This window comes from Callithrix jacchus, chromosome 14 (assembly GCF_049354715.1).
Source record: "Callithrix jacchus isolate 240 chromosome 14, calJac240_pri, whole genome shotgun sequence".
NCBI classification, from domain to species: Eukaryota; Metazoa; Chordata; class Mammalia; order Primates; family Cebidae; genus Callithrix; species Callithrix jacchus.
The window spans coordinates 42,095,322-42,118,957 of NC_133515.1; the positions used below are offsets into that span (position 1 = coordinate 42,095,322).

Sequence of the window (23,636 nt, forward strand, 5' to 3'; positions counted from 1 at the left end):
GGGAAGCTGAGGCAGGAGAATTGCTTAGAACCGGAGGTGGAGGTCGCGGTGAGCCTAGCCTTGAGCCACTGCACTCCAGATCGGGCAACAAGAGTAAAAATCCGACTCAAAAAAGAAACACAAACAAACAGGGTTCCAACATGTTGCCCAGGTTGGTCTCCAACTCCTGTGCTCAAGCAGTCCTCCCACCTTGGCCGCCCTAAGTGCTGAGCCAAAACACATGGCCTAAAAATGCCAACGTACTTTTGAAAGTGTTTACAATATGCTACACTGTTTAAATTCATGTTAACTGTCAACAGTAACCACTATGGGGTATATATTACTAAAATCTCCATCTGACTGATGGAAAAACGGGAATGTAGATGGACTAAGTATCTTACCCAAGATCACAAAGCAGGTGACAGAGCCCAGATGCAAAACCAGGTTCAGCCTGACAACCACTACACTAGAGTGCTTATCAAAAACAGCTGCTAGCCTTACTCGGGGCCTGGCCTGGAGGGTCCTCCGGCTTTGCGCGCTCCTGGCGACAGGCTGAGGCGTACGGTTCGGACGCGGCGCCCTGCACTGCCCTCCTGCTTGGCCGGTGCGGCTCCTCCCGCCAACGGTCCCGGCCGCTCCAGGGCGGCTCCTACCGGTAGCCTGCGTGTGGGCCCCCGCTTGCCGGGCCCCCAGGTCCCTATCGCCTCTCACTGGCCTGAGGCCGGCGCGGCTGTAGGGCGCGGGGCAAGCCCTGCTCGGGGGCTTTGGAGCCGCGCACCGCTGGAGGAGCTGCGGCCGGGGCGGGGGTCGGGGCGGCGCGGGCCTCGCGCGGCTCTTGGTTGGGGCTTTGGACTCGGGCCCCCGGCAGCTGCAGGTGCGGGGCGTTCGCCAGGCCGGGCGCTCCTCGGCTCCCGCGCGCAGGGTTCCCGCGCGGTCCCGCAGCCACTGCTTGGGCGGGGAGAGAGGCCTAGCGGCCCAGGACGGCAGCGCCTCCCGGGGACGACAGGAAGCTGCGCCCTGCAGCGGCCGGCCACTCGGGAAGCTCCTGGGGCTGGCGTACCCTGAGCGCTGGAGGCTGGCAGCTGCGGTTGGATTTCTCACGATGTCCAGTGTTATCTCCATGTCAGCCCCTTTCTTCCTGGGGAAGATCATCGATGTCATCTATACCAACCCCACTGTGGACTACAGCGATAACCTGACCCACCTCTGCCTTGGGCTCAGTGATGTGTTTCTGTGTGGTGCTGCCAATGCCATCCGTGTCTACCTCATGCAAACTTCAGGTCAGCGCATTGGGAGTAGGCGGAGAACTTCATTATTCTCCTCCATTCTGAGGCAGGAGGTTGCTTTCTTTGTCAAGATCGGCACAGGAGAGTTGATTAACCGCCTCTCATCAGACACTGCACTCCTCGGGCGCTCAGTGACTGAAAACCTCTCAGATGGCCTCAGGGCTGGGGCCCAGGCTTCTGTAGGTGTCAGTATGATGCTTTTTGTCTCACCTAATCTGGCTACCTTTGTTTTGAGCTTGGTACCTCCAGTGTCAATCATTGCCGTAATTGATGGACGATATCTACGGAAACTGACCAAAGTCACCCAGGATTCCATGGCACAAGCCACTCAGCTAGCTGAGAAACGTATTGGAAATGTAAGAACTGTTCGAGGTTTTGGGAAAGAAATGACTGAAATAGAGAAATATACCAGCAAAGTGGACTATGTGATGCAGTTAGCAAGGAAAGAGGCATTCGCTCGGGCTGGCTTCTTTGGAGCGACTGGGCTCTCTGGAAACCTGATCGTGCTTTCTGTCCTGTACAAAGGAGGGCTGCTGATGGATAGTGCCCGCATGACAGTGGGTGAACTCTCTTCCTTCCTAATGTATGCTTTCTGGGTTGGAGTAAGCATTGGAGGTCTGAGCTCTTTTTACTCGGAGCTGATGAAAGGACTGGGCGCCGAGGGGCACCTCTGGGAGCTCCTGGAGAGAGAGCCCAAGCTTCCTTTTAATGAGGGGGTCCTCTTAAATGAGAAAAGCTTCCAGGGTACTTTGGAATTTAAGAACGTGCATTTTACCTATCCGGCTCGCCCAGACATGCCCATGTTTCAGGATTTCAGCCTTTCCATTCCGTCAGGATCTGTCACAGCACTGGTTGGCCCAAGTGGTTCTGGCAAATCAACAGTGCTTTCGCTCCTGCTGAGGTTGTACGACCCTGTGTCCGTAACTATCAGTCTTGATGGCCATGTCAGCTAAACCCAGTGTGGCTGAGATCCAAGATTGGGACAGTGAGTCAGGAACCCATTTTGTTTTCTTACTCTATCTCTGAGAACATTGCTTATGGCGCTGACAACCCTTCCTCTGTGACCGCTGAGCAAGTCCAGAGAGTGGCTGAAGTGGCCGATGCAGTGGCCTTCATCCGGAAGTTCCCCCAAGGGTTCAACACTGTGGTTGGAGAAAAGGGTATCCTCCTTTCAGGTGGGCAGAAACAGTGGATTGCAATTGCCCGTGCCCTGCTTAAGAATCCCAAAATTCTTCTCTTAGATGAGGCAGCCAGTGCACTGGATGCTGAAATGAGTACCTTGTTCAAGAAGCTCTAGATCGACTGATGGATGGAAGAACAGTGTTAATTACTGCCCATCTTCTCTCCACCATTAAGAATGCTAATGTGGTTGCTGTTCTTAACCAAAGAAAAATTACTGAATATGGAAAACATGAAGAACTGCTTTCAAAACCAAATGGGATATACAGAAAACTAATGAACAAACAAAGTTTTATATCAGCATAAAGAAGCGATTATTGGTAAACAATATGAAAGACTTTAATACAAAAGAGTGATGCAGGAAAAAAAAAACCCGAAAGACTATATGAAATATGTAAACTATGTAACAGGTTATTTGAAAAACACCTATTTTTCCAAAGTATGTAAAATAATATTTTGAAATGTACCTGTTCTCAAGGTCTTTTTATTCAGAGTTTTAATAATTGCAACTTTTTAAATGTCTATAGCACTGAAGTTATTTTCAGGTTTTGTATTTTCTTTCATTGTGAAATATTTTAATGAATATAGCATGGCATCTCATTTTCTTTCCCTTGCTGTTAAAGATTGAAGTTATTGTCAAATGACAACTTTTAAAAGGGACTTACAAATAAAAAGCCTGATTATTTTAGGCTAGTTTACCAATCACTGTGTAATTCTTCTGGTAGTATTCCACCTGCTTTAAGTCTAATTTTACTAGGAAAAGTAATGGAAAATGAAAATTTAACCCTTTATTTTATTCTGATAATCTCATGAAGCAAACCTGGTTCACTAGTTAAAGTCAGCTGGAAAGAAGGGAACATTTATGTTACCCATCTCCTGTGTCTTCAAAGGTGTGAGAGTTGAGGAATATGTGTTCCTATGGGAACTATGTTTGAGTATGTGCAGTTTTCAACATTTTGGCACATGAAAGCCTGACGCGTTTTTAAAAGGGCAGAAGCTGCATCTTTTAAAGAGAAAAACATGTTTTTTAAATTCACATGTTTGTATGAGTACTTTTGGGAAGCAAGGCACTAACGGTTAGGTATTAAGAATGAATGAATTTTGCATTTAAGTTGTTTGAAGGCATGTATTTTGAAAAATATCTGTTACAAATTTATAATTCCAAGACAAATTGAATCTTCGTTTTTTATAATACTTTTAGAATTTCATTAATAAGGCTAAAATCTGAGGACTATAACTAACATTTAGCCTTAAGACATTTAAGTTTGGAAGTTCTTCCTATTCAACAGAATAACAAAAAACCTTCAGAATGGATCACTCTCCTGAAAAGAAGACATTAATAAGCCCTTTTATTTAGAGTTATAGTTTTATTTAGTCTCAAAATTCCTAAAGCAATGCTGATAACCATTGAATTTGCTATATTTTGTATCAGTGCTGTTAATTTGCTGTTGCCTTTAGAAAAAGTGCTTTTTCTCCACTGATGAGGCTAGACTCCGATAATTATGTCAGTGTAAATAAAATGGAAGTATTTCCATGAACTAAGCATTTATTAGTTCCCTGATTAGACTGGAAGGCGAAACCACTATTTCATGAAAAACATGGAATATTATATTTCATTCTTCATAATTTACTAATGAATAAAATTGATATGAATGAATGAATGTAGTATTCTTTGAATTAGTAAACAGTATATCTGTGACAATCATTTTAACAAGTTCTACTTGTGTTCTTTATAAAGTGTGATATTCAGAAAGGAAACAAAACATAATTACAAGGTTGAATCTGAAAAAAATAATCCTTGTACCACAGAAGTGTTTACAAAATTGCATTTCATTATTATGTTTTATTTTCTGATACATGATGTTCAATATATCTTTAGGTAATATTTTAATCATTGATTAAAATTTATAGTGAACTTAAAAAAAAAAAAACAGCTGCTAAACTGGCCAGGGACAGTGGCTTATGCCTGTAATCCCAGCACTTTGGGAGGCCAAGGCTGGTAGATCACCTGAGGTCAGGAGCTCCAGACCAGCCTAACCAACATGGTGAAACCCCCATCTCTAGTAAAATATAAAAATTAGCCAGGCGTGGTGCCAGGTGCCTGCAATCCCAGCTACTCGGGAGGCTGAGGCAGGAGAATTGCTTGAACCTGGGAAGTGGCAGTTGCAGTGAGTCAGCAGCGTGCACTGCACTACAGCCTCAGCAACAGAGTGAGACTCTGTCTACAAAACATCACCTTGCTATTTGTGATGGTTAATTTTAGGTGTCAACCTAACTGGATTAAGAGATACCTAGATAGCTGGTGAAGTACTATTTCTGGGAGTGTCTGTGAGGGTGTTTCCAGAGGATACTGGTGTGTGAGTGGGTGGACTGAGTGGGAGGATACACCCTCAACATGGGTAGGTACCATCCAATAGGCCGGAGGCCTGGATAGAACAAAAGGCAGAGGAAAGGCAAATTGTGCTCTCTCCTAGAGCTGGAATACCCTACCTTCTCCTACTCTTGGACATCAGAACCCTAGGCTTCCTGGCCTTTGGACTTGAGGACTCACACCAGTGTTCTCCAACCCTTACCAGATTTCCAGGCCTTCAGCCTTGGACTGAGAGTTACTCCACCAGCTTCTCTGGTTCTGAGGCTTTCTGACTTGGACTGAATGTTACCAGCTTCCCTAGTTCTCTAGCTTGCAGAGAGCCTACTGTGAAACCTCTCAGCCTTCCTAAGTGCATAAGCTAATTCCCCTAATAAAAAAGCCCCACCACATACCCACCCACCCACCAACCCACCGGCCCATCCATCCATCCACCCAGCCAGCCAGCCAGCCAGTCAGCCAGCCAGCCAGCCAGCCAGCCAGCCAGCCAGCCATCATCCAACAGGTTCTATGATTCTGGAGAACTCATACTAATGTACCACTTTAACCATACTGAGGTTTTCCCCATTTTCCAAGTGAAAATACTTTTGTTGTTTATCTGTTCAGATCCTTTGCAATTTCTCTACTAGGATTTTATTACTTTTCTTATAGTTCATATTAACTCTCTAAGTAACAACCTTCCTGATCTAAAAGCCATTATCACGTTAACATAGCCTAAGAATATAAGATCCTTTCAGATAGCCACATCAAACTCTTGGCTTCAGTGAAAAATCAATGAAAATGTCTAAGTCCCTTTCCCATTTGCCTCTGAAAAGTCACATATTCCCTGTTCTGTAAGTGATTTTTCCAGGGCTAAATGCAAAATACAGAGCAGAACAGTATCTCCTGGTTCAAACTTATCAGCAAGAATTCCTCATCCATATTATGTGTTTTCATTAATTACCTTTTCCTCAATTCTAGGAAAAGGAAAGCAGAGAGAGGCACCTGACTCGTTGCAAACTTGGGGTCTGAACGTGGAAATGCTGAAGAGTTGAGTGACCCTGGATCCCATGTAGATTACACCTAGGGCTTTGTTTAACAGGCTAATTCATGGGGTGGACTGGCTGCATGAAATGTGCTGAGTCTTCAAAACCACTTGACCTGGGTACACCGGAATTCCAATTCCTTAATGAGAATATTTCCACACAATATTACTGGTTCCCAAATGTAGTAGTTCATTTAGTGACTATATTTTGGCTTATGAAAATAACAATTTCTTCCTTCTTCCATTTTTATTTGTTTATGTCACCCACAACAAATGAACAAGGTACCAGAAGAAGGGATATATGCAATCTAAATTATGTAAAAAGAGATCTCCTTGACGTACAAATCTCACATATAAAACACAAGAATTACGGGCGTTGTGGCGCACGCCTGTAATTCCAACACTTTGGGAGGCCAAGGCGAGCAGATCATGAGGTCAGGGGTTCCAGACCAGCCTGGCTAACATGGTGAAACTCCGTCTCCACTAAAATAAATACAAAAATTAGCCATGCATGGTGGTGCATGCCTGTAACCCCAGCTGCTTGGGAGGCTGGGGCAGGAGAACTGTTTGAACCCGGGAAGCAGAGGTTTCAGTGAGCCAAGATTGTGCCACTGCACTCCAGCCTGGGTGACAGAGCAAGAATCCATCTCAGATAAGTAAGTAAGCAGGTAAGTAACTAAGTAAATAAACAAATAAATAAAGAAGACTTTCTGATAGGACTATTCTGAAGGTCTTCAATGTAGTTTTTTCTTTCTAAGCAATGTCCCTGGCACCTATTGAACACTGAGGAGTGGATAAACTGTTAGAAATAATGGTACGAAAAGCAAATCTTTCCCAGAAAAAGTAAATTAGGTTGAAATGCACTATTCAGGCTGTGATATCTCACTACTTCCACAGACTTCTACAGACTTTTGGGCAAGACCATCTTATATTGGAACAAATGAATTACAAACTTTGTTTCCAAAATTTGAGAATTCTTCTACATTTCCACCTTTAACTTTTATAAAAAGGGAAAAATAGTGACAACCCTCATATTTACATTCAATTGCATCATCTGGCCGCATGCCTTCTACATCAATCAAATATCTAACAAAACAACATAATTTGGGTCATTAATATGTATGAAAAGAAAAATAATCAAGTTTTTTTCAAAAAAGGTCCTATTTCAACTTACAGACACAGATAGAAAAATCCTAAGAAAATATCAGCTCATACCTACTCACGGAAACCTCTAGTCCTCTTGTTGAAGTTAAATCCTCCCTGTTCTAAGCTCTCATTGTACCACATCCCTCTCCTCCTCAGCACTTGCCAGAGTTGTAATTCTACAGGTATTTGTGTGATACCTTAATATCGACTCCCTCCCTAGACTGTTAGGAGGCACAGGGCAGCTGAAGTCTCTTTGCTAGCACCCAGCACAGTGCCTACACATAACAGATGCTCAGGAGATATTTTCTGAATGAACAAATATAAATCAGTACAATGAGGCAACATCCATGAAAAGCGTAAGGACATATATGATTTGATTCAGAAATTCTAATTTGAATGAAATTACCTCTGGGGCTATGACATATGTATTCAAAAATGGTTATATAGAAATGTTCATGATGTCAATGTTTTTTATAATATCAAAAATTTCTGACTTTGGTGTTCATCGGTATGCAAAGGAAAACAGCCCTTAAAAAGAATGAGGGGTCCAAGTACTTCCAAAGAAAGATGTCTATCACATATTAAAAAACAGAATGTCTAACTATTACACCATTCAATCATGTGTCCATTTGTATCTGCATTTTTAGAGTCTGAAAAGATGTGTACTAAATTATTAATGGTGGTAATCACTGAGTGAGATCAAGACTGCCTTCTACTTCATGTGTTTCTAGATTGGTTGCATTTTTTACAACAGGTTTACATTACCATTGTAAACAGACAAAAACAACTTTAAAATGGTCTCCCGCTGGGGTAAGCAACTTACCTGCAAATGAGGTAGCCAGTCCTGTTTAACCCATGGGTACAGCAGATAGCAATAATTTTGTCTATAAAAAAGAAAATACAGGGTTAAACAACTGAAGTACACATAAAAGTGTGTAACATTACACTGCCTTGAAAATGATTAACTCTGAAGAGGAATTCTTTTTTTTTTTAGGAACATACTATAAAGAATCACTAAACACAATGCCAAAATTCATTGCTTCTGGGAAACTTGGCATAGTCCCAGTTAGATTCAGTGATGTAAACTACAGGCCTGGTAAGATACTAACAGCTTAATTGCAGTTTTTGACTGTGAAGTAAAAATATATATACATAATATATATTTATATATATTAATATATGTTTATATATATATATAAACATCTAAATCAGCAATCAGACAAACCCATCTATCTACAAAAAGAATGTCCATGAATAATTAATTTAATTATACAAAAAGGGAGTGAAAGCAACAACAGGCTATGAGAAGAATGAAATTTGTTTCTGAATGAAACTAACGAAATGCCTTCCCTCTTGATACTGGAAGAGTAAGGACAGTTTCCATAGTACTCAACTTCCCAAAGAGTTTCCATTCCTTCTCTCGTTCGGTGCTCCACACATGCCACAGGTCTATGTGCCCTGTGAAGTACTCAGGTAAATAGCACTCTTCAAACTTCACCACAAAAAGGCAAGGCTTGGAGATGCAAGTCAAAGCAGGCAAACAGCACAAGACTAGAATCAAGTCTAATATTTTTCACATTACACCGCAGTATTTCTTACACCATACTTTTAAAACATTATATTGGGAATTAAAGAAGAAACATGCAGTTTATCTTTGCAAAGTTTGTGTCTCTGACTAGGTAGCCCATCAATCTGGGAGTCGGAGGCAGGAGAATTGCTTGTATCAGAGAGACGGAGCTTGGGGTGAGCCGAGATCAGGCCATTGCAATCCAGCCTGAGGGACAAGAGCGAAACTTCGTCTCAAAAACAAAACAAAACAACAACAACAAAAATAAAACAAGAACAGATTGAAAGAAAACAAACAGGAGATGCAGTAATTAGAACCCAATTGCAACAGGTCAGGCAAGACCTGTATTAGGGGGCTGACAGAAGGTGACAGTCAAAAGATAGGACATAATATGAAGAGGATTTACTGAGGTATGAGATGGTGAAGCATGGTCTCAAGGAGTGAAAAGAGTTCACTGCACATATGTGCAAAGTCTCAAAATTAATCATTTGTACGTATAAAGGAATATATTTCAAATGAAGCCTGTTAGGACCTAACAGCGTATGCTTTTTGTGATTTCTGAAAACAGTACAAACCAACTTTCCATGTGAGATCTTAGGGGGCTACTACTGCTGGATTCTCAAATCATTACAATTTCCATGCCAAGTAACAAGGATTTGAGGAGGTTCTATTTTGGGAATTAAGGAGTGTCCCCAAAAGTAACAGTCCCGCCTTAAAGCAATTCTTCCGTATTTTTTACCTAAGAGCAATGGCCAGAACCTCGCTTTTACAAGAATAAGGAGAAATGACAGGATATCACAGACATTGCCCCTTTCAGCTATAGCAGGTGGCGAAGAGGGTCAAAGCCTCAAAGCAAGGGGCGGACAAGCCAAGCTTGTGACAGCAAAAATGAGACACAGAGACCACAAAAGATGAAGCCCACACCCAGAAGCCATGAGCTGGAAAGGCCATGCCAAGGGACCAAGACATATTATCTTTCCGAGATGTGGTTTCCTCTCTTCTTTGTGGACGAGGAGCATCCAGAAAAGTCGCATCCCAAACCCCAGCCACTGTGGGGATGGTGCCATTGGCTCATGTGGGTCCTAAGAAGCCGCCCACCCAATGCCAAGCCGGCCAAAAGCCAGTCCGGTGCCCCAAGTGCCAGGATAAGACCCTAGACCGAAAGAGACTCAGAAGCCACCCACGCAGAGCTCTGCCCTCCCAAAGTTCTGGGATTACAGGTATGAGCCACTGAACACAGTCCACATTCAAATTTGACATTAATTATAACATATTCTGGCCGGGCCCAGTGATCCCAGCCGGTAATGCCAGCACTTTGGGAGGCCAAGGTGGGCACATCACTCGAGGTTAGGAGTTTGAGACCAGCCTGGCCAACATAGTAAAAAGCTGTGAAACTAAAAATACAAAACATAGCCCCAAAATTAGCCAGATGTGGTGGATCACACCTGTAGTCCAGGATACTTGGGAGGCTGAGGCAGGAGAATGGTTGAACGCAGGAGGCGGAGGTTGCAGTGAACCAAGATCACACCACTGACCTCCAGCCTGGGTGACAGAGGGAGACTCCAACTCAAGAAAAAAAAAAGATCAATTCAGGTATCTCTAATAGCCTACAACCAAGAAAAAATATTATATCCTTAGATTTCCTCCCCTAAACCAGCTTATTCCACACAGAAATCACCAGCAACTCAGCCCTAACTCATTTATCACAGTCATAAGAGAAGTTAGTGAGAAAAGCACTAACTAGGAAAACAAAAACCAAGGTAATCCAGGTCAACTTGAGCTGACTGCAGACATCTCTTTCTTTGCTTTAGCGCACAGCACAACTCACCACAGTGCCTTTTTCACACACCCCTTTTGATTTCCTCCACAAAACCTATCAGGCCAAGATAGTTCACGATGTCTCAAAAGAAACAACCATTATGAGAAAAACGTGCACTATGTCTTGCAATGTTGTATTCCTTAAAAATATGACAGGGAAAAAACATGTAGAACAACCGGGGCATTTAAAAGCAACCTACAGGTCGGGCATGGTGGCTCACACCTATAATCCCAGCACTTTGGGAGGCTGAGGTGGGCAGATAACCCGAGGTCAGGAGCCAACATGGTGAAACCTTATCTCTACTAAAAATACAAAATTTAGTCAGGCATGGTGGCGGGCACCTGTAATCCCAGCTACTCAGAAGGCTGAGGCAGGAGAATCGCTTGAACCCAGGAGGTGCAGGTTTCAATGAGCCGAGATCCTGCCACTGCACTCCAGCCTGGGACACAAGCAGGAAACACTGTATCAAAAATAAATAAATAAATAAATAAAAATAATAAAATAAATCTGCAGTCTATAGACAGATTAAGGAATGAAATAAATGAGGCAATATAACATAAAACAAAATGGAAAATATATTATGATTATTTTCTTCAGTGTACAAAAGTCATGGAAGTTTCTGGACTATCTAGCTACGTACAAAGTACTGAATTATCTGTTCTGTTAATACAAAATAAGGGTGTGTCATTGTTTCCCACAGAAACCAAAAAAGCCACACAAATCTCTTTGTTTCTGTCACTCAACTGGCCTATTCCCTGTTCTCCACTAAATTCTTCAACCCTTCATTTTGCCTGGCCCTTGCACCCAAGCATGGCCAACAGGGAATTCTAAAGGCCCAAGATTCCACAGTGGCTGTTTGCAATGGAGAGGAGGCTATAAGTAACTGCCACACTGGATCCTTTTACATGAGAAGAAAGAAAGCACCCTGAATGCTTCTCACGTATAAAAGAGCAGGATGGCAGGATGTCTGTGTGGCCCAAGGAGTCAGAGGTAACAAACTATGGGCAACAGAATTGTGAACAAAGGCTAGAAGAGGGAAGCTCTGCAGTCAGCCCTGTCTTCTACCTCCCTGGTGTTTGCTTCTCATGAGCAGAGTCCGTTTTCCAAAAGTCACGACATGGAAAAGACCCCTACTCTGGAAGTTGACAGAAAGTCATACCCATGACTGGAAAAATGCAAGATCAAGGCTTGGCCCAGAAACAATGCCTAAAATCAAGCTGAAAAAAGAAGAGCAGAAGAGAGATCCAAGCCCAACTTGGCCCAGCCTGGGCCAGCCCAAGGAATGTAAGATTTGAAGAGAAGAAATTAAAAGACAGGAGCTTTGGACCATATCATTTCCTACAAGGGGCAGTCAACGAAGTTAGCTCTTCAGTCAAGGTACAAAAGAAGGCTCTTTAATCTCTTTATTTGGCCCTTAAAAGCAGCAGTAAATTCATTAGTCAGATTCACTGAAACGCTTTTAGAACAACTGTAACTGCTCAGCTTAGATGTCCCTTTCCTTTCTCTGCAGGGTACTTTGTACGTACTATACAATTATCAATGTACGGTATTATGTACTATGAAATATGACATATAAAATACAAATACTAGTCAATGATATTAGTGGACATGTCTAAGAAACACTGAGATGATCTTGCAGGATTTCACCTCCCTGGAACTCAGCCACTTGGTGCTGTTACAGCTTTCCTACCACCTCTGCCAGCCAATCCCTTCTTCCTGAGAATCTGGCCTCCCTATTGGCTATTGCACACCTTTAAACTGCCTGCTCTGTGACATCATTCTCTCACCAAGCCTATTGCCAGCTGGTAGAATCTTGGAGTAGCCTGTAAATTTGTATCATCGCAGGTGAACAGTGACCAGTGTGACCGGTGGCCTCCATACTGGACACATTCACTCCTTGGCTTCAGCCACGCAGACATCCACTAGGATCGTCTCTTCATCCCTTGAATCTACAGTTGATGTTTCTTCTTCTCTGACCATGTCAGGTAAAGAGAGAACCTTTCTTGACAGTTTTTCATTCGACTTCTTTCCCCCTAACTTTAGATTTCTTTACCCCTATAGTCCCAAACAGCTTGGAATAACAGGGAACGTATTCAAGTAGATATCTAGAGACCTCATTTCAGTTTTGGCTTTGACAGTTACTAGCTGTGTGACTTTACAGGACTCTTTTGTTCTCTCACAAAATCTGTTTCCTCATCTGTTACATTAGGATAATAGATTCGTTATTCCCTCTTGCCGCTTTCTTTTCTAATGCTGAGTCTTAAAGGGTACACGTACAGAAAATGAACTCAGACACTTTTTGAGGGTGTTATTTCAACAGAAACAGAGAGAAAACCTAAGTGACCTAGAAAACTAGCAATATATTCTGTGGCGGTTCATGTGTAATAGTCTCCCTCCACTAATATTTCAACTTCACTATTTTAAATTTAGTGATGTTTTACATATTCAGCCAGGCACAGTGGCTCACACCTGTAATCTCAGCACTTTGGGAGGACATCTCCCTCACTAATATTTCAACTTTACTATTTTATATTTAGTGATGTGTAGTGATGTCTTTAATATTCAGCTGGGCATGGTAGCTCCCACCTGTAATCTCAGTGCTTTGGGAGGCTGAGATGGGAGAATCGCTTGACCCTAGGAGTTCGAGACCAGTCTGGGCAACATTGCAAGATGCCATCTCTACAAATTAAAAAAAAATTGGCCAGGTGTGGGGCATGCCAGGTACTCAGAAGGCTGAGGTGGGAGGATGAGTTGACTGTTTGAGGCCAGGAGGTTGAGGCTGCAGTGAGCCATGTTCACACCACTGGACTTCAGTCTGTGTGATGAGGCCAGACCCTGTTTCCAACAAACAAACAAACAAACAAACAAACAAACAAACAAACAAACGTAATATTCACGCTCTGGAGATTCCTATCCGAACTAGATGAAAAGAGAAAATGAAGAGTACTGGGTTATAAGGAGGCAGATATTCTATGGTAAGGGATTTGGGATTTTAAATGAAAGCAGAAAGACCGGGTCCCCTACACTTACCCTTGGGAGTGCTCTGGAGAATTACACAATGATTTCAAGAGAAAAAAGCATATTTTAAATTTTGGAAGAAAAGCACAAAGGCAACAGAGGGAAATCTATTCAGAATACGGCAAAATGAAGTTGGTTTTAGCAAACGCTTAGATCAATAACCTCGGAAGGAAACAGGATAGAATAGAGTATCCCTAGATAAAGCAGCTTATCAGAAGGCACATTCAGTTGTTTTTTTCTGTTGCCCTTTTGAACATAGATGACACTTGACAGTTTTTAATATAAACGTTTTAGAAATGTGTTTGAGAAATGATGCTTCCAGGCCGAGCACAGTGGCTCACCTCATAATCCCAGTACTTTGGGAGGCCGAGGGGAGCAGATCACTTGATGTCAGGAGTTCGAGACCAGCCTGGCAAACATGGTGAAACCCTGTCTCTATTAAAAATACAAAAAATTAGCCAGTTGCAGTCGTGGGCACCTATAATCCCAGCTACTCGGGAGGCTGAGGCATGAGAATTGCTGGAGCCCAAAGGCAGAGGTTGCAGTTAGCCAAGGTCAAGTCACTGCACTCCAGCCTTGATGACAGAATGAGACTCTGTCAAAAAAGAAACACACACACACACACACACACACAGCCATTTCTTGTGAAACTATTAGGTGGTATTTTGCCGTAGGATAAAAAGCCAGGCTTGAAGAGGGCAAAGAATGACCCTTCAGATTTACCAATGGCCTGGCTTAAAGGTAAATGCTAGGCAATGTCACATGATCTGTAGAAGCAAAATGTTACACTAAGGATTATAAAAGTAATAGCTGTACTATATTCTCGTAAGCCAAAATTGCCATATTAAAAGTTCTATTTCTCCTGGTTTCTGGTCTACGCTCAGAGAAAAGGGTCCTGGCAAGGAAGTCATGGTAATGACATTAACATAATGGTAAATCTTAAACAGGTCAATCTGCTCTCTCTCAGCCTCAGGTACTCATAAAATGAAAATCTTAGAACTTCTCTAAGGACCTCCCCGTTCTAAAATGCTCCAATTCTAGGAAATAGGAGTCAACACTCGCCCAGATTCAAGGGAAAGACAGGGAAGGGAGAAGGTTGCTTCTAGCCTAGGAAATAACATACAGACCCAGACCTCTTGGGTCTTCTGCACATCTGTGCCCATATTGGACACAAAGACAGTTCATCAGAAGAGGACCAAACTGCTTCAGCACTCATGGCCATCATAAAGTGTTTGGCTTTTGGTATCTCAGTGAATATCGGTATTAGAGGCTTCCTGATTGAAACAACCTTAAGATGATGCTGTTCTTCAGAAAAGGTGACATTTTCTCAATCTCACCAGTTTGTTCATCTCTCTTCTTTCCTACAGAACATTTCCAAAATACCTCTTTACTTGGAACTGCAAATTCTCTGCAGCTCTCTCTTCCTGTAGTGAGCAATGCAGCTTCCCTAACAGGAAACATCTCCAACTTCTCCAGAGCCTCTGCTCCAGCTGTTAGCTCAGCATGGCTACTGCCATCAGCCTCTGGCACCTCTTTCCAGCCACTCACGGGCAGTGCCTACCTTTACCAACATTCTACCACATCTATGTTGTCTGGAGTTAGTGGCCAGAGCCATAGCTCTACTTCAGCTGCCTCTTACCCAGGCATTTTTGAGTGGGACATTACAGCAAAGACAGCAAAGAAGTCACCCTCACTCAGGGACTTCACTGTGACTGTCATTGACCAGAACACAGCTGTCTCTTCCATGTCTATGACAGCCCAGCAGGATAAACCTTCAGATGCCAATATTATAGTCCCTCTGTATCCAACATTATCTGCCAGACTTGTTCAGGGAACACAATCTGAAATCTCTAATCCGCAGAGCCATAGCCTGTTACTTCCCTACCAGAAAGGAAGGCAGGTCTATTATTATAATCCTGGCACACTGGGGCCTCAACTATTTGGAGAACTTGGCCCCTGGCTGCAATCCTATGGCTCTGTGTTATACCCAGGAAATAGGGCCTCTGCCCATCAACCAGAAATGGTGATGGTGCTACAGGAGGTTCAGCCCACAAAAGTTCTACCACTAGTCTCCACTTCCGGGATGCATTACTAGCACAGTAACCAGTTTTCAAGGTGAGTACAAACAGCAAGAAAGGAGAACAATAAATACAGCACTGAAAGGGAGGGTCAAATCTATAGCTGAGTGGTAAGTCCACGGGCAGGTAGAATTTAAGTCCTGAGACTTCAACCACTATTCTTGGGCATTGCTCTCCATTTTCAGAATCTATCTAAGAACACCTTCTAAGAGGGAAAGTGGAACACTGTAATGGCCATATATGCCACATTTAAGAGAGTCGCAAGAGATACCACACTTTTTAGTTTGCTGGCTGATCAGTTCTCCTGCACCAGATGCTGTAACTTCCTTCCTGAATCTATTACTTCAGCCTCCTTGGAAGGCACTTCAGAAGTCTTATCTTGGCAGTGACCTTCTGATTTTCCTTAACTTACAGTAGGATTCAAGACCGTTTGCTCAGAGATTCTCCCCGAAACAAACAGGCTCAGAGTCTGTGCTTGCTTATGTATTTCATGAGGGAGGGCTCCACTCTCTCCCCTAGTCCATGGTGTAAAGGGTTACCCTATATGAGAATGTGAGGCTTTATAAATCATCTCCTATTTAAAAATCACTTTGACTTTTTATTTGGCTTACAACAACCCTATGAAATTCAAAGAAAGCCAAGAAACAATCACATAAAATGATAACCAGTAAGAGAACAGTCACTGCCTATCCCCTAATGCACAGTCTTGTCCATGACCCTGAACAAGCGCCAACAGAAATTCTTGCCCATGTTAGAAAGGTATGTAATTGCTGTATTTGTATGTAGGGGGACATCTCACTTACCAGGGATTGACTTCTTCCTTGATTCCTTTGTAGTGATGGAAACTTCCCTGGGGATGGATACTTCCCTGGGATTGCAATCTGCAAGCCAGACATTGTGTCTGGCACAAACTCCAGAATTCTCCAAGTCCTGCAGTACCCGAAATACCCAGATACTTGAGAGTAATCCATCACCTGAGCTTGGGGACATTTCAACGATAGCTCAAGTCCAGAGTCCAACCAGTCTCTTGACAGTGTCTCCAGCTCTAAGCCAGGACAAAACTGAGAATAAGGATTTGGCTGAGATTAAAAGCAAGCTTTCAAATCCTCTAGATGCCTACCAGTTCCCAACAGAAAATCAAGATCCTCCACTTCTTCCTCTAGAAATCCCTGATATTCACCAGCTTCTGTCCTGCATTGATCCTCTTGGCCAAGAGGAGCAGCCTGGTTCTGAAAATGCCAATCTGGGAAACAACAGCCTGAGTCTTGAGGGCCAAGGGCTACTTGAAAATGGGTTTGAGTCTAGCAGTGATCTTGCAGACGTCACTACATTGGTGGAGGATACTCACCTCCCCTCCATCTTCAGTTCCTTCCAAGATCTTGACCAATCCAAAAGTCCCTCTGCAAAGAAAGCCAAAGATCCCAGCACCATCAAGGTAAATCAGGTGCAGAAAAAGTCAAGTGTCATTAAGGGCCACTCTGATCAAGTCAGGAAGAACAAGCATAAAGCTGCCGAGCCTATCCAGGGTGCTCCCAAGGCCAAAATCCAGCCAAAGAACCCAGAGAGCCTATTAGAGGGAGAAGTGGCTGTTTGCAGGGCTACCGCCAGTGACAGCGCTTCTGTGAGCAAGGGTAAGCGTTCTAGCAACAAACATCACAAAGCCGCATCCAGCAGAGGCAGCACAGCTAACAGGCATGGGCAGGAGAAGACCAAAAGGAGCAGAGAGAACAGCGCCAAGAAATCTGGAGACAGTAAGCAGTCAGGGACCAAAGTCAAGGTAGAAGAGAAGCAAGCCATTCCCAATAGGAAGCGGAAGAAAAATCAACCTGAGCTTAGCCAAGAGACCTTCAAAAAGCCACAAACCTCCCTAGGCATGCACATGCTGGAGTCTGTGGAAGTTTTCCATGCACTGGGGAAAAAGACCAACAAGAAAACTGGATTATCTTCCTCCCGGACTCCGGGAAGCTCAACCAACACCCAGAACTCCCGGCCATTCTCAGCTCTCCAAACATGGCTGGGTACCCGACATGAGAGGAAAGGCCCAGAGAAATCTCAACTCAAGGCCCAGAAACTGGATGATAATGCTGAAAAAGAGTGTCCATCTCCATCCCTGTATGAGTTGCCACCACCTGGGAAGGTCAAGTTGGTACCGTTGCCCTTTCTGACCCTGGACAAACCTCAAGCTCGACCTGTTTCTCGGCGGCCACACCCTCCGGCCTCACGTAGGCCTGTGGTGGCTTGCTCTGCTCCACCTGTTTCTACTAACTCAGGTCAGTCAACTGCAGTCGATCCGTCACAACCGGCTCCTACCAACACATCTTTGACAGGTCCTGCCAGACCAGCTCAGCCAGTTTCGACCAATGCAACCAAACCCGGTTCAGCCAATCCTAAACAGCCTCCTATTGCCTCTCATTCTGCTGCTTCTAGGCCAGCACCCTACAAAACATCATCCTGCTCTTCTTTCCAGTGGGAGCCTGTTTCCACTGCTGTGACCAATCTCCAGTCACTGCCCAAGCCTCAAAATCCATTTCTAATCCAAGACTTCAGCTCACAACCCAGGCCGTGGAGGACACCCGACATTTCTGGGCCAGTAGTGTCAACGCCCATCACAAAAGAGCAGAGGCCAGAACGTGAGGCCATGAAGAGGAAGGCTCAGCAAGAGCGTGAGAATGCTGCCAAATACACCTGTCTGGGAAAACCACAGTTCTTCACCTAACAGGAAAAAGATACGGCAATTTCTCAATACTATGGCTACAGAATCTAAGAGCTGCTGAGACTGTTGGCTTTACTTTGGATACCAGCTGGTTTTCCAAATAAATAGAGACTAATTTATTCATTCTGATAATATATTTTTAAAACTTAATAAAGAAATCTAAAACAATTAATAGATAAGTAATAAAGAGGCTTTTGAGTTTTGAGATGCTGTTGACTGTGGGTTTTCTTTGGTGGGGTGGGGATCAAAGGCTGCCTTGGAAGGAATTAGGGCTGGGAGCGGTGGCTCATGCCTGCAATCCCAGCACTTTGGGAGGCCAAGGTGGGTGGATCACCTGAGGTCAGGAGTTGGAGACCAGCCTGGCCAACATGGTAAAACCCATGTCTACTAAAAATACAAAAAAGTAGCTGGGTGTGGTGGTGGGTTCCTGTAGTCCCAGCTACTGGGGAGGCTGAGGCATGCAAATTGCTTGAACCCTGGAGGCATAGTTTGCAGTGAGCTGAGATCACACCACTGCACCCCAGCCTGAACAACAGAGTGCAACTCCATCTCAAAAAAACAAAAAACAAGGAACTAAAATTTGGATGAGAGAATGTACAGCAGAATTGAGGAGAGAGGAAGGAACGTGGTCCAGGACTAAGAAGGTCAAAAGGGGAGAGATTTTATGGGCTATACAAAGAATCAGAAATGGGGGAAATGGCAGAAGTAAGATGCAGAATCTGAGGTTAGGACTAAAAGAATAAAATTTGGATGAAGTTGAAGATGGCAGAAGATAAGGCTGGGTGGACCACAGCAATGTAGAAAATCTCCCATGGATGATGGCCTTATGTCTCATGGCCTATCAGATAGGTGTTTTAGAAAATAAGATTCAGGATTCATCTCCAACAGGTTTGGGTTACCTTATACATACATAACTGCAGTACAAAACAGGGGAATCTACCACCAGGGAAATGGCAAGGACTCACAGTTCTAGGTGCAGCTGATAATCTGGACCCAGCCAAGTGAACTGCAGCAGCTTGAATCTGACCCAGAAAAGACCCTGGAGTACATATCACCATTGACTCAACACCTATGCACGGGCCAGTGAGATGCACTACTTAAGTTCACCTTCGCAACCACACACAAGACCAGTAACACTGTGCCACGTTCCTAGTGAGGTTCAGCAATGGGCTCGGGTCACACTGCATGCAAGGGGGTAAGGCCTGTGGGTCTCCGAAGTCCTCAGCGTTTGCGAGGGCCTGCAGGCAGCCAAACTGGCTTTCAGACCACGGCATCCAGAAGTTACAGGCAGACGAACTGAAGCTTCCGGAGGTATTTAAATATTAAGAGGCCCGCCAGATCCTCCTCCTCCATCCACTCCAGCATATGCAACTTTCTCGGCCAACACCATTAACTGAAGTACACGAGAAAAACGGCTGGTAACCTCCATTTTGACGGGATGTGGTGGGCGCGCATGCGCCCTGGGTCGCCCTCCAAAAGCTGCAAGACGCAGGCGCTCAATGTGCTGAGATGCTCCTTAGCGGGACGGGACCCCGCCTCTAGGCACCGCGATAACTAGAAAGGGTTGGGGGCGGTAGGAGAAGGCAGGAGAGGAACGGGTGGGGAAGGGAAGATGAGGCCAGTGGACGGTCACCGTGAGAAAAATCAGGACTTTAGTTTTTAAAAATTAGTTTGTGATATATAATTCACCTAATATAAAATTAACGTTTGCCGGGCGCGGTGGCTCACGCCTGTAATCCCAGCACTTTGGGAGGCCGAGGCGGGTGGATCACAAGGTCAAGAAATCGAGTCCATCCTGGTCAACATGGTGAAACCCCGTCTCTACTAAAAATACAAAAAATTAGCTGGGCATGGTGGCACGTGCCTGTAATCCCAGCTACTCGGGAGGCTGAGGCAGGAGAATTGCCTGAACCCAGGAGGCGGAGGTTGCGGTGAGCCGAGATCCCGCCATTGCACTCCAGCCTGGGTAACAAGAGCGAAACTCCGTCTCAAAAAAAAAAAAATAATCATAATAATAATCCATGACTTCATTTATTTAAAATGCAGAAATAGGATGAAAAACGAAGCAATGTTTTTTAAAATGCAAATGGATGGTATAACCATAGGTTATAACCTTTAGATATATGATGAAGGTAATGAAATATATATAGGTGTTTATATGTAGATATAACCATGATGAAGATGATGAAAGGAAATATTACAATAAAAATCATGATACTGCTGCCCTCAAGAAATAACAGAGGCCTGTGATCAGATTGATGTATAAAGAGGGGTTTTGAGATATTGACCGTATTTTATTTTTTGTATGCATGGAAGGTAAAGATGTTACCTTTATGATAAATCATTGACGTTTTATTGACTGTTTAGTAGGGGTACTACAATGCAACTTATCAAAAGAAGAAGAAAACCTACATGAGAACAATTGCCTTTTACTGTGTCTTTTTGTATAAACATTAGCATGTTTAGGTTACAATTTTATTAAAACAAATTTAAAATAAAAATTTTGTAACAACAAATACTGAATTTATTTTATTATCCTATTTTTTTTTCTTATTGTTAACAAGTCTGCTGCCCAGAAGATTATTTTGAAGGGCTGGGAGGGTGGTGAAAGGAGTTAGATCATCTGTTTTATTTGTTTTAATGCCTGACTGCTCACATTATTTTTTCTGTGCAAAAATATTTAAGATTTTATCAGTATGTTTCTACTATGCAATATTTTTTTTCATGAAACATATGGGTATGAAATTTTTACCCCCTTTTACTCCTTTTTTCGGTTCAGGATTAGCTCCTTATCTTACAGTTTTGACTACTACTTTTTTCATTTGTGCTGTCTTTTAATTTATTAGTTCCTTATAATTTCAAAATTCTGCCTCTAAATGTTAGCATTTGTACCTATAGTCCTGTCTCCTCCTCTAGCTATAACTCTGTCTTTGACTAATCACAGATTTATTTTTAATGAGTCTGTATTCTTTTGCATGATTTTGGAGAAAATTTTCTAACATGTCTCCAAATCCCGTGTGTAGATTCTTTATAGTTTCTGATAATTGCATGTGGTCAAGTGCAACAATTTTCAATTGAGATCATAGGTAATACAAATGTTCACAGGATTTCAATTAAAAACAAAATATTTTCAAAAGATTTATTTTGTTTTTTGCAAAATGATTTATGAAAGTATATTTGTTCTAATTTTCAGGTTATTCCACTTATATTTAATTGTTTATTATATTCATATCCATAATGCTATGTTTTATTTGAATATTCTAAGGTACAAAAATATAATTGCCAGCATTATATATTGTTGTGGGTTCTTTTCATATTCAAATCATTTTGCGTAGATGAGGTAAGAATAAGATTTTATATCTGAGGTATTTTAGTTTAAAAAGTTACAGCTTATGATAAAAAGCACCTTTGAATAATAAATAGATATTTCAAGTGGACAGGAAATAAACTTTGTATCCATAAGTGACCAAACCTTAAGAGGCTACTTAAAAGGTGCACTGATAACATATATATGAAAGGTCAACTATGCCTTTGAAAGATGATCATATTTATATGCAAAAACAAAGGAAGTTATAGTATTTGTTCTGAAGAACAAAGAAGATATGACATTGAAGATCTGTAAAAAACTCATGAAGCTTGTTCAAGGGAAAAATACATCAAAAATATATTTCTTATTTGATAATAAATTTTGATGCAGGTGTCATGCCTCCCTGTTGAGTATTAGACTGTCTCGTCTTTCTCAACTGAAATTTAAGAGTTTTCTCCATCCCTGCACATCATTTGGAAAAATCTTGAAGAGAGTCTTGGTCATACTCTAAATTAAAACCTGACATTTTGTTGAGATAAAGAACTTTGGTGTGCTGTGTGTGAGTTCCTGGTTGATGACTTCTTTCCTTCTTCTTTCTTGCAATATAACTTTTTAAACAGTAAAACCTGGTTAAAATACACTGTAGAAAAGCTTTAATGTTTATTAATATCAGTCACGCTTACCTGGTTTCAGCTGTGTATAATATTTTATTTTTAAGCTCCCATAAGCCATTATTCACCTTCCCTCCACTGTGGTTCCTCTCATCTGGCCTCTCCTCAGGTGAGTGACCATGCCTACCAGTGACCAAGAGGCACAAAGCCTGTGACAACTGAAGTGGGAAGCCGCAGAGGAGACCATGAGGTGGAGAATAACAGTTATCCTTTAAATTAGTGGTTTTGGCCACGCACAGACACTCATGCCTGAAATTCCAGCACTTTGGAAGGCTGAGGCAGGTGGATCACCTTAGGTCAGGAGTTTGAGACCAGCCTGGCCAAATGGTAAAACCCCATTTCTACTAAAAGTATAAAAATTAGCTGGTGTGTTGGCGTATGCCTATAATCCCAGCTATTTGGAAGGCTGAAGTAGGAGAATCACTTGAACCTGGAAAGTGATGATAGCAGTGAGCAGAGATTGGTCCATTGCTCTCCAGCCTAGGTGACAGAGGAAGACTCTGTTTGAAAGAATAAAAATGCGTAACAGTGTTATTTCATACATTAAAACACATTATAAAAGCATGTTTTCAAGTAGGTATCATGTTAAATGTGAAAAATGAATATTCCCAGTTTTATTAAATTCTGTGGCCCTGAGTCCTGCAAGTGATGAGGCATAATGTGTGCATTCTTTCTTCCTAATACATTTAAAATAATATATAATGTAAAAGCCATATGCCAAGTAAGATTCAGTGCTTTGAGTCATTAGTCCAGAAAAGAATTGCAAGTATAACATATACTTTGTGAAAAACAAAAGATTTTTAAAATCCAGGATTTTTGTGAAGAAACAAATTATATATTAATTGAAGAGTTTTGTTTCTGTTTGCTAGTGTTTAGGTTGAGGCAATCATTATAAAAACAAAAGAATTACACAAATGTCATCACATTTTGTTAGGGACATATTTGAACATCTCTTTCAATCACTAGTCATGAATTCATTCCAAGCATCCGAAAAGTGGGAAAAGTTTAAAAAGTTGCTCTTCAATCATAATATTCTTTCCTTTTTCAAAATAGGGCAACTTTCCCTAACTTTTATATAATTCTAGGTAAGGTAACACCAAATATAAAAACTCTGCAGTGTAATTCCATAGAGAGATCTGAAATGTTAACTTGGAGAATGACACTGCAGAGGTTCTAAGATGAATGGGTAAAATATCCTTAGCATTTTCTACATTTTAGACAGATAGAAAACTTTTTCAAGACTTCCTGTCTCCTGGGTAATGTGTGAGCATAACATTTTCTATTCATTTTTTGTCTCCCCTTCCAGTTTAAATTATTTATTTTTGGACTGAAAATTTTTGACAGTTGTTGACTCAGCTAAGAAACCTCCAAATAGAATTTTTTTTCATCCATAATTAGCCATTACAGTGACACTTTACCATTTATAGGGTTTTCCAATCAAAAGGTAAACTTCAGAATCAAGTCAGTGTATAAGGAATCCA

The 23,636-nt window shown here is 42.3% G+C and overlaps 2 pseudogenes across 1 annotated transcript; both read left to right on the top strand.

Annotated features, from left to right (window-relative positions):
• The first annotated feature begins 641 nt into the window (after window positions 1-641).
• On the top strand, window positions 642-4,018 carry LOC100394608 (ATP-binding cassette sub-family B member 10, mitochondrial pseudogene; annotated as a pseudogene).
• An 8,170-nt stretch (window positions 4,019-12,188) lies between these two features.
• On the top strand, window positions 12,189-18,362 carry LOC118147282 (uncharacterized protein C2orf78-like; annotated as a pseudogene). Its single transcript, XR_013526476.1, has 2 exons — window positions 12,189-12,353; window positions 16,301-18,362. The product of XR_013526476.1 is annotated as an uncharacterized protein C2orf78-like (transcript).
• The last annotated feature ends 5,274 nt before the right edge of the window (window positions 18,363-23,636 follow it).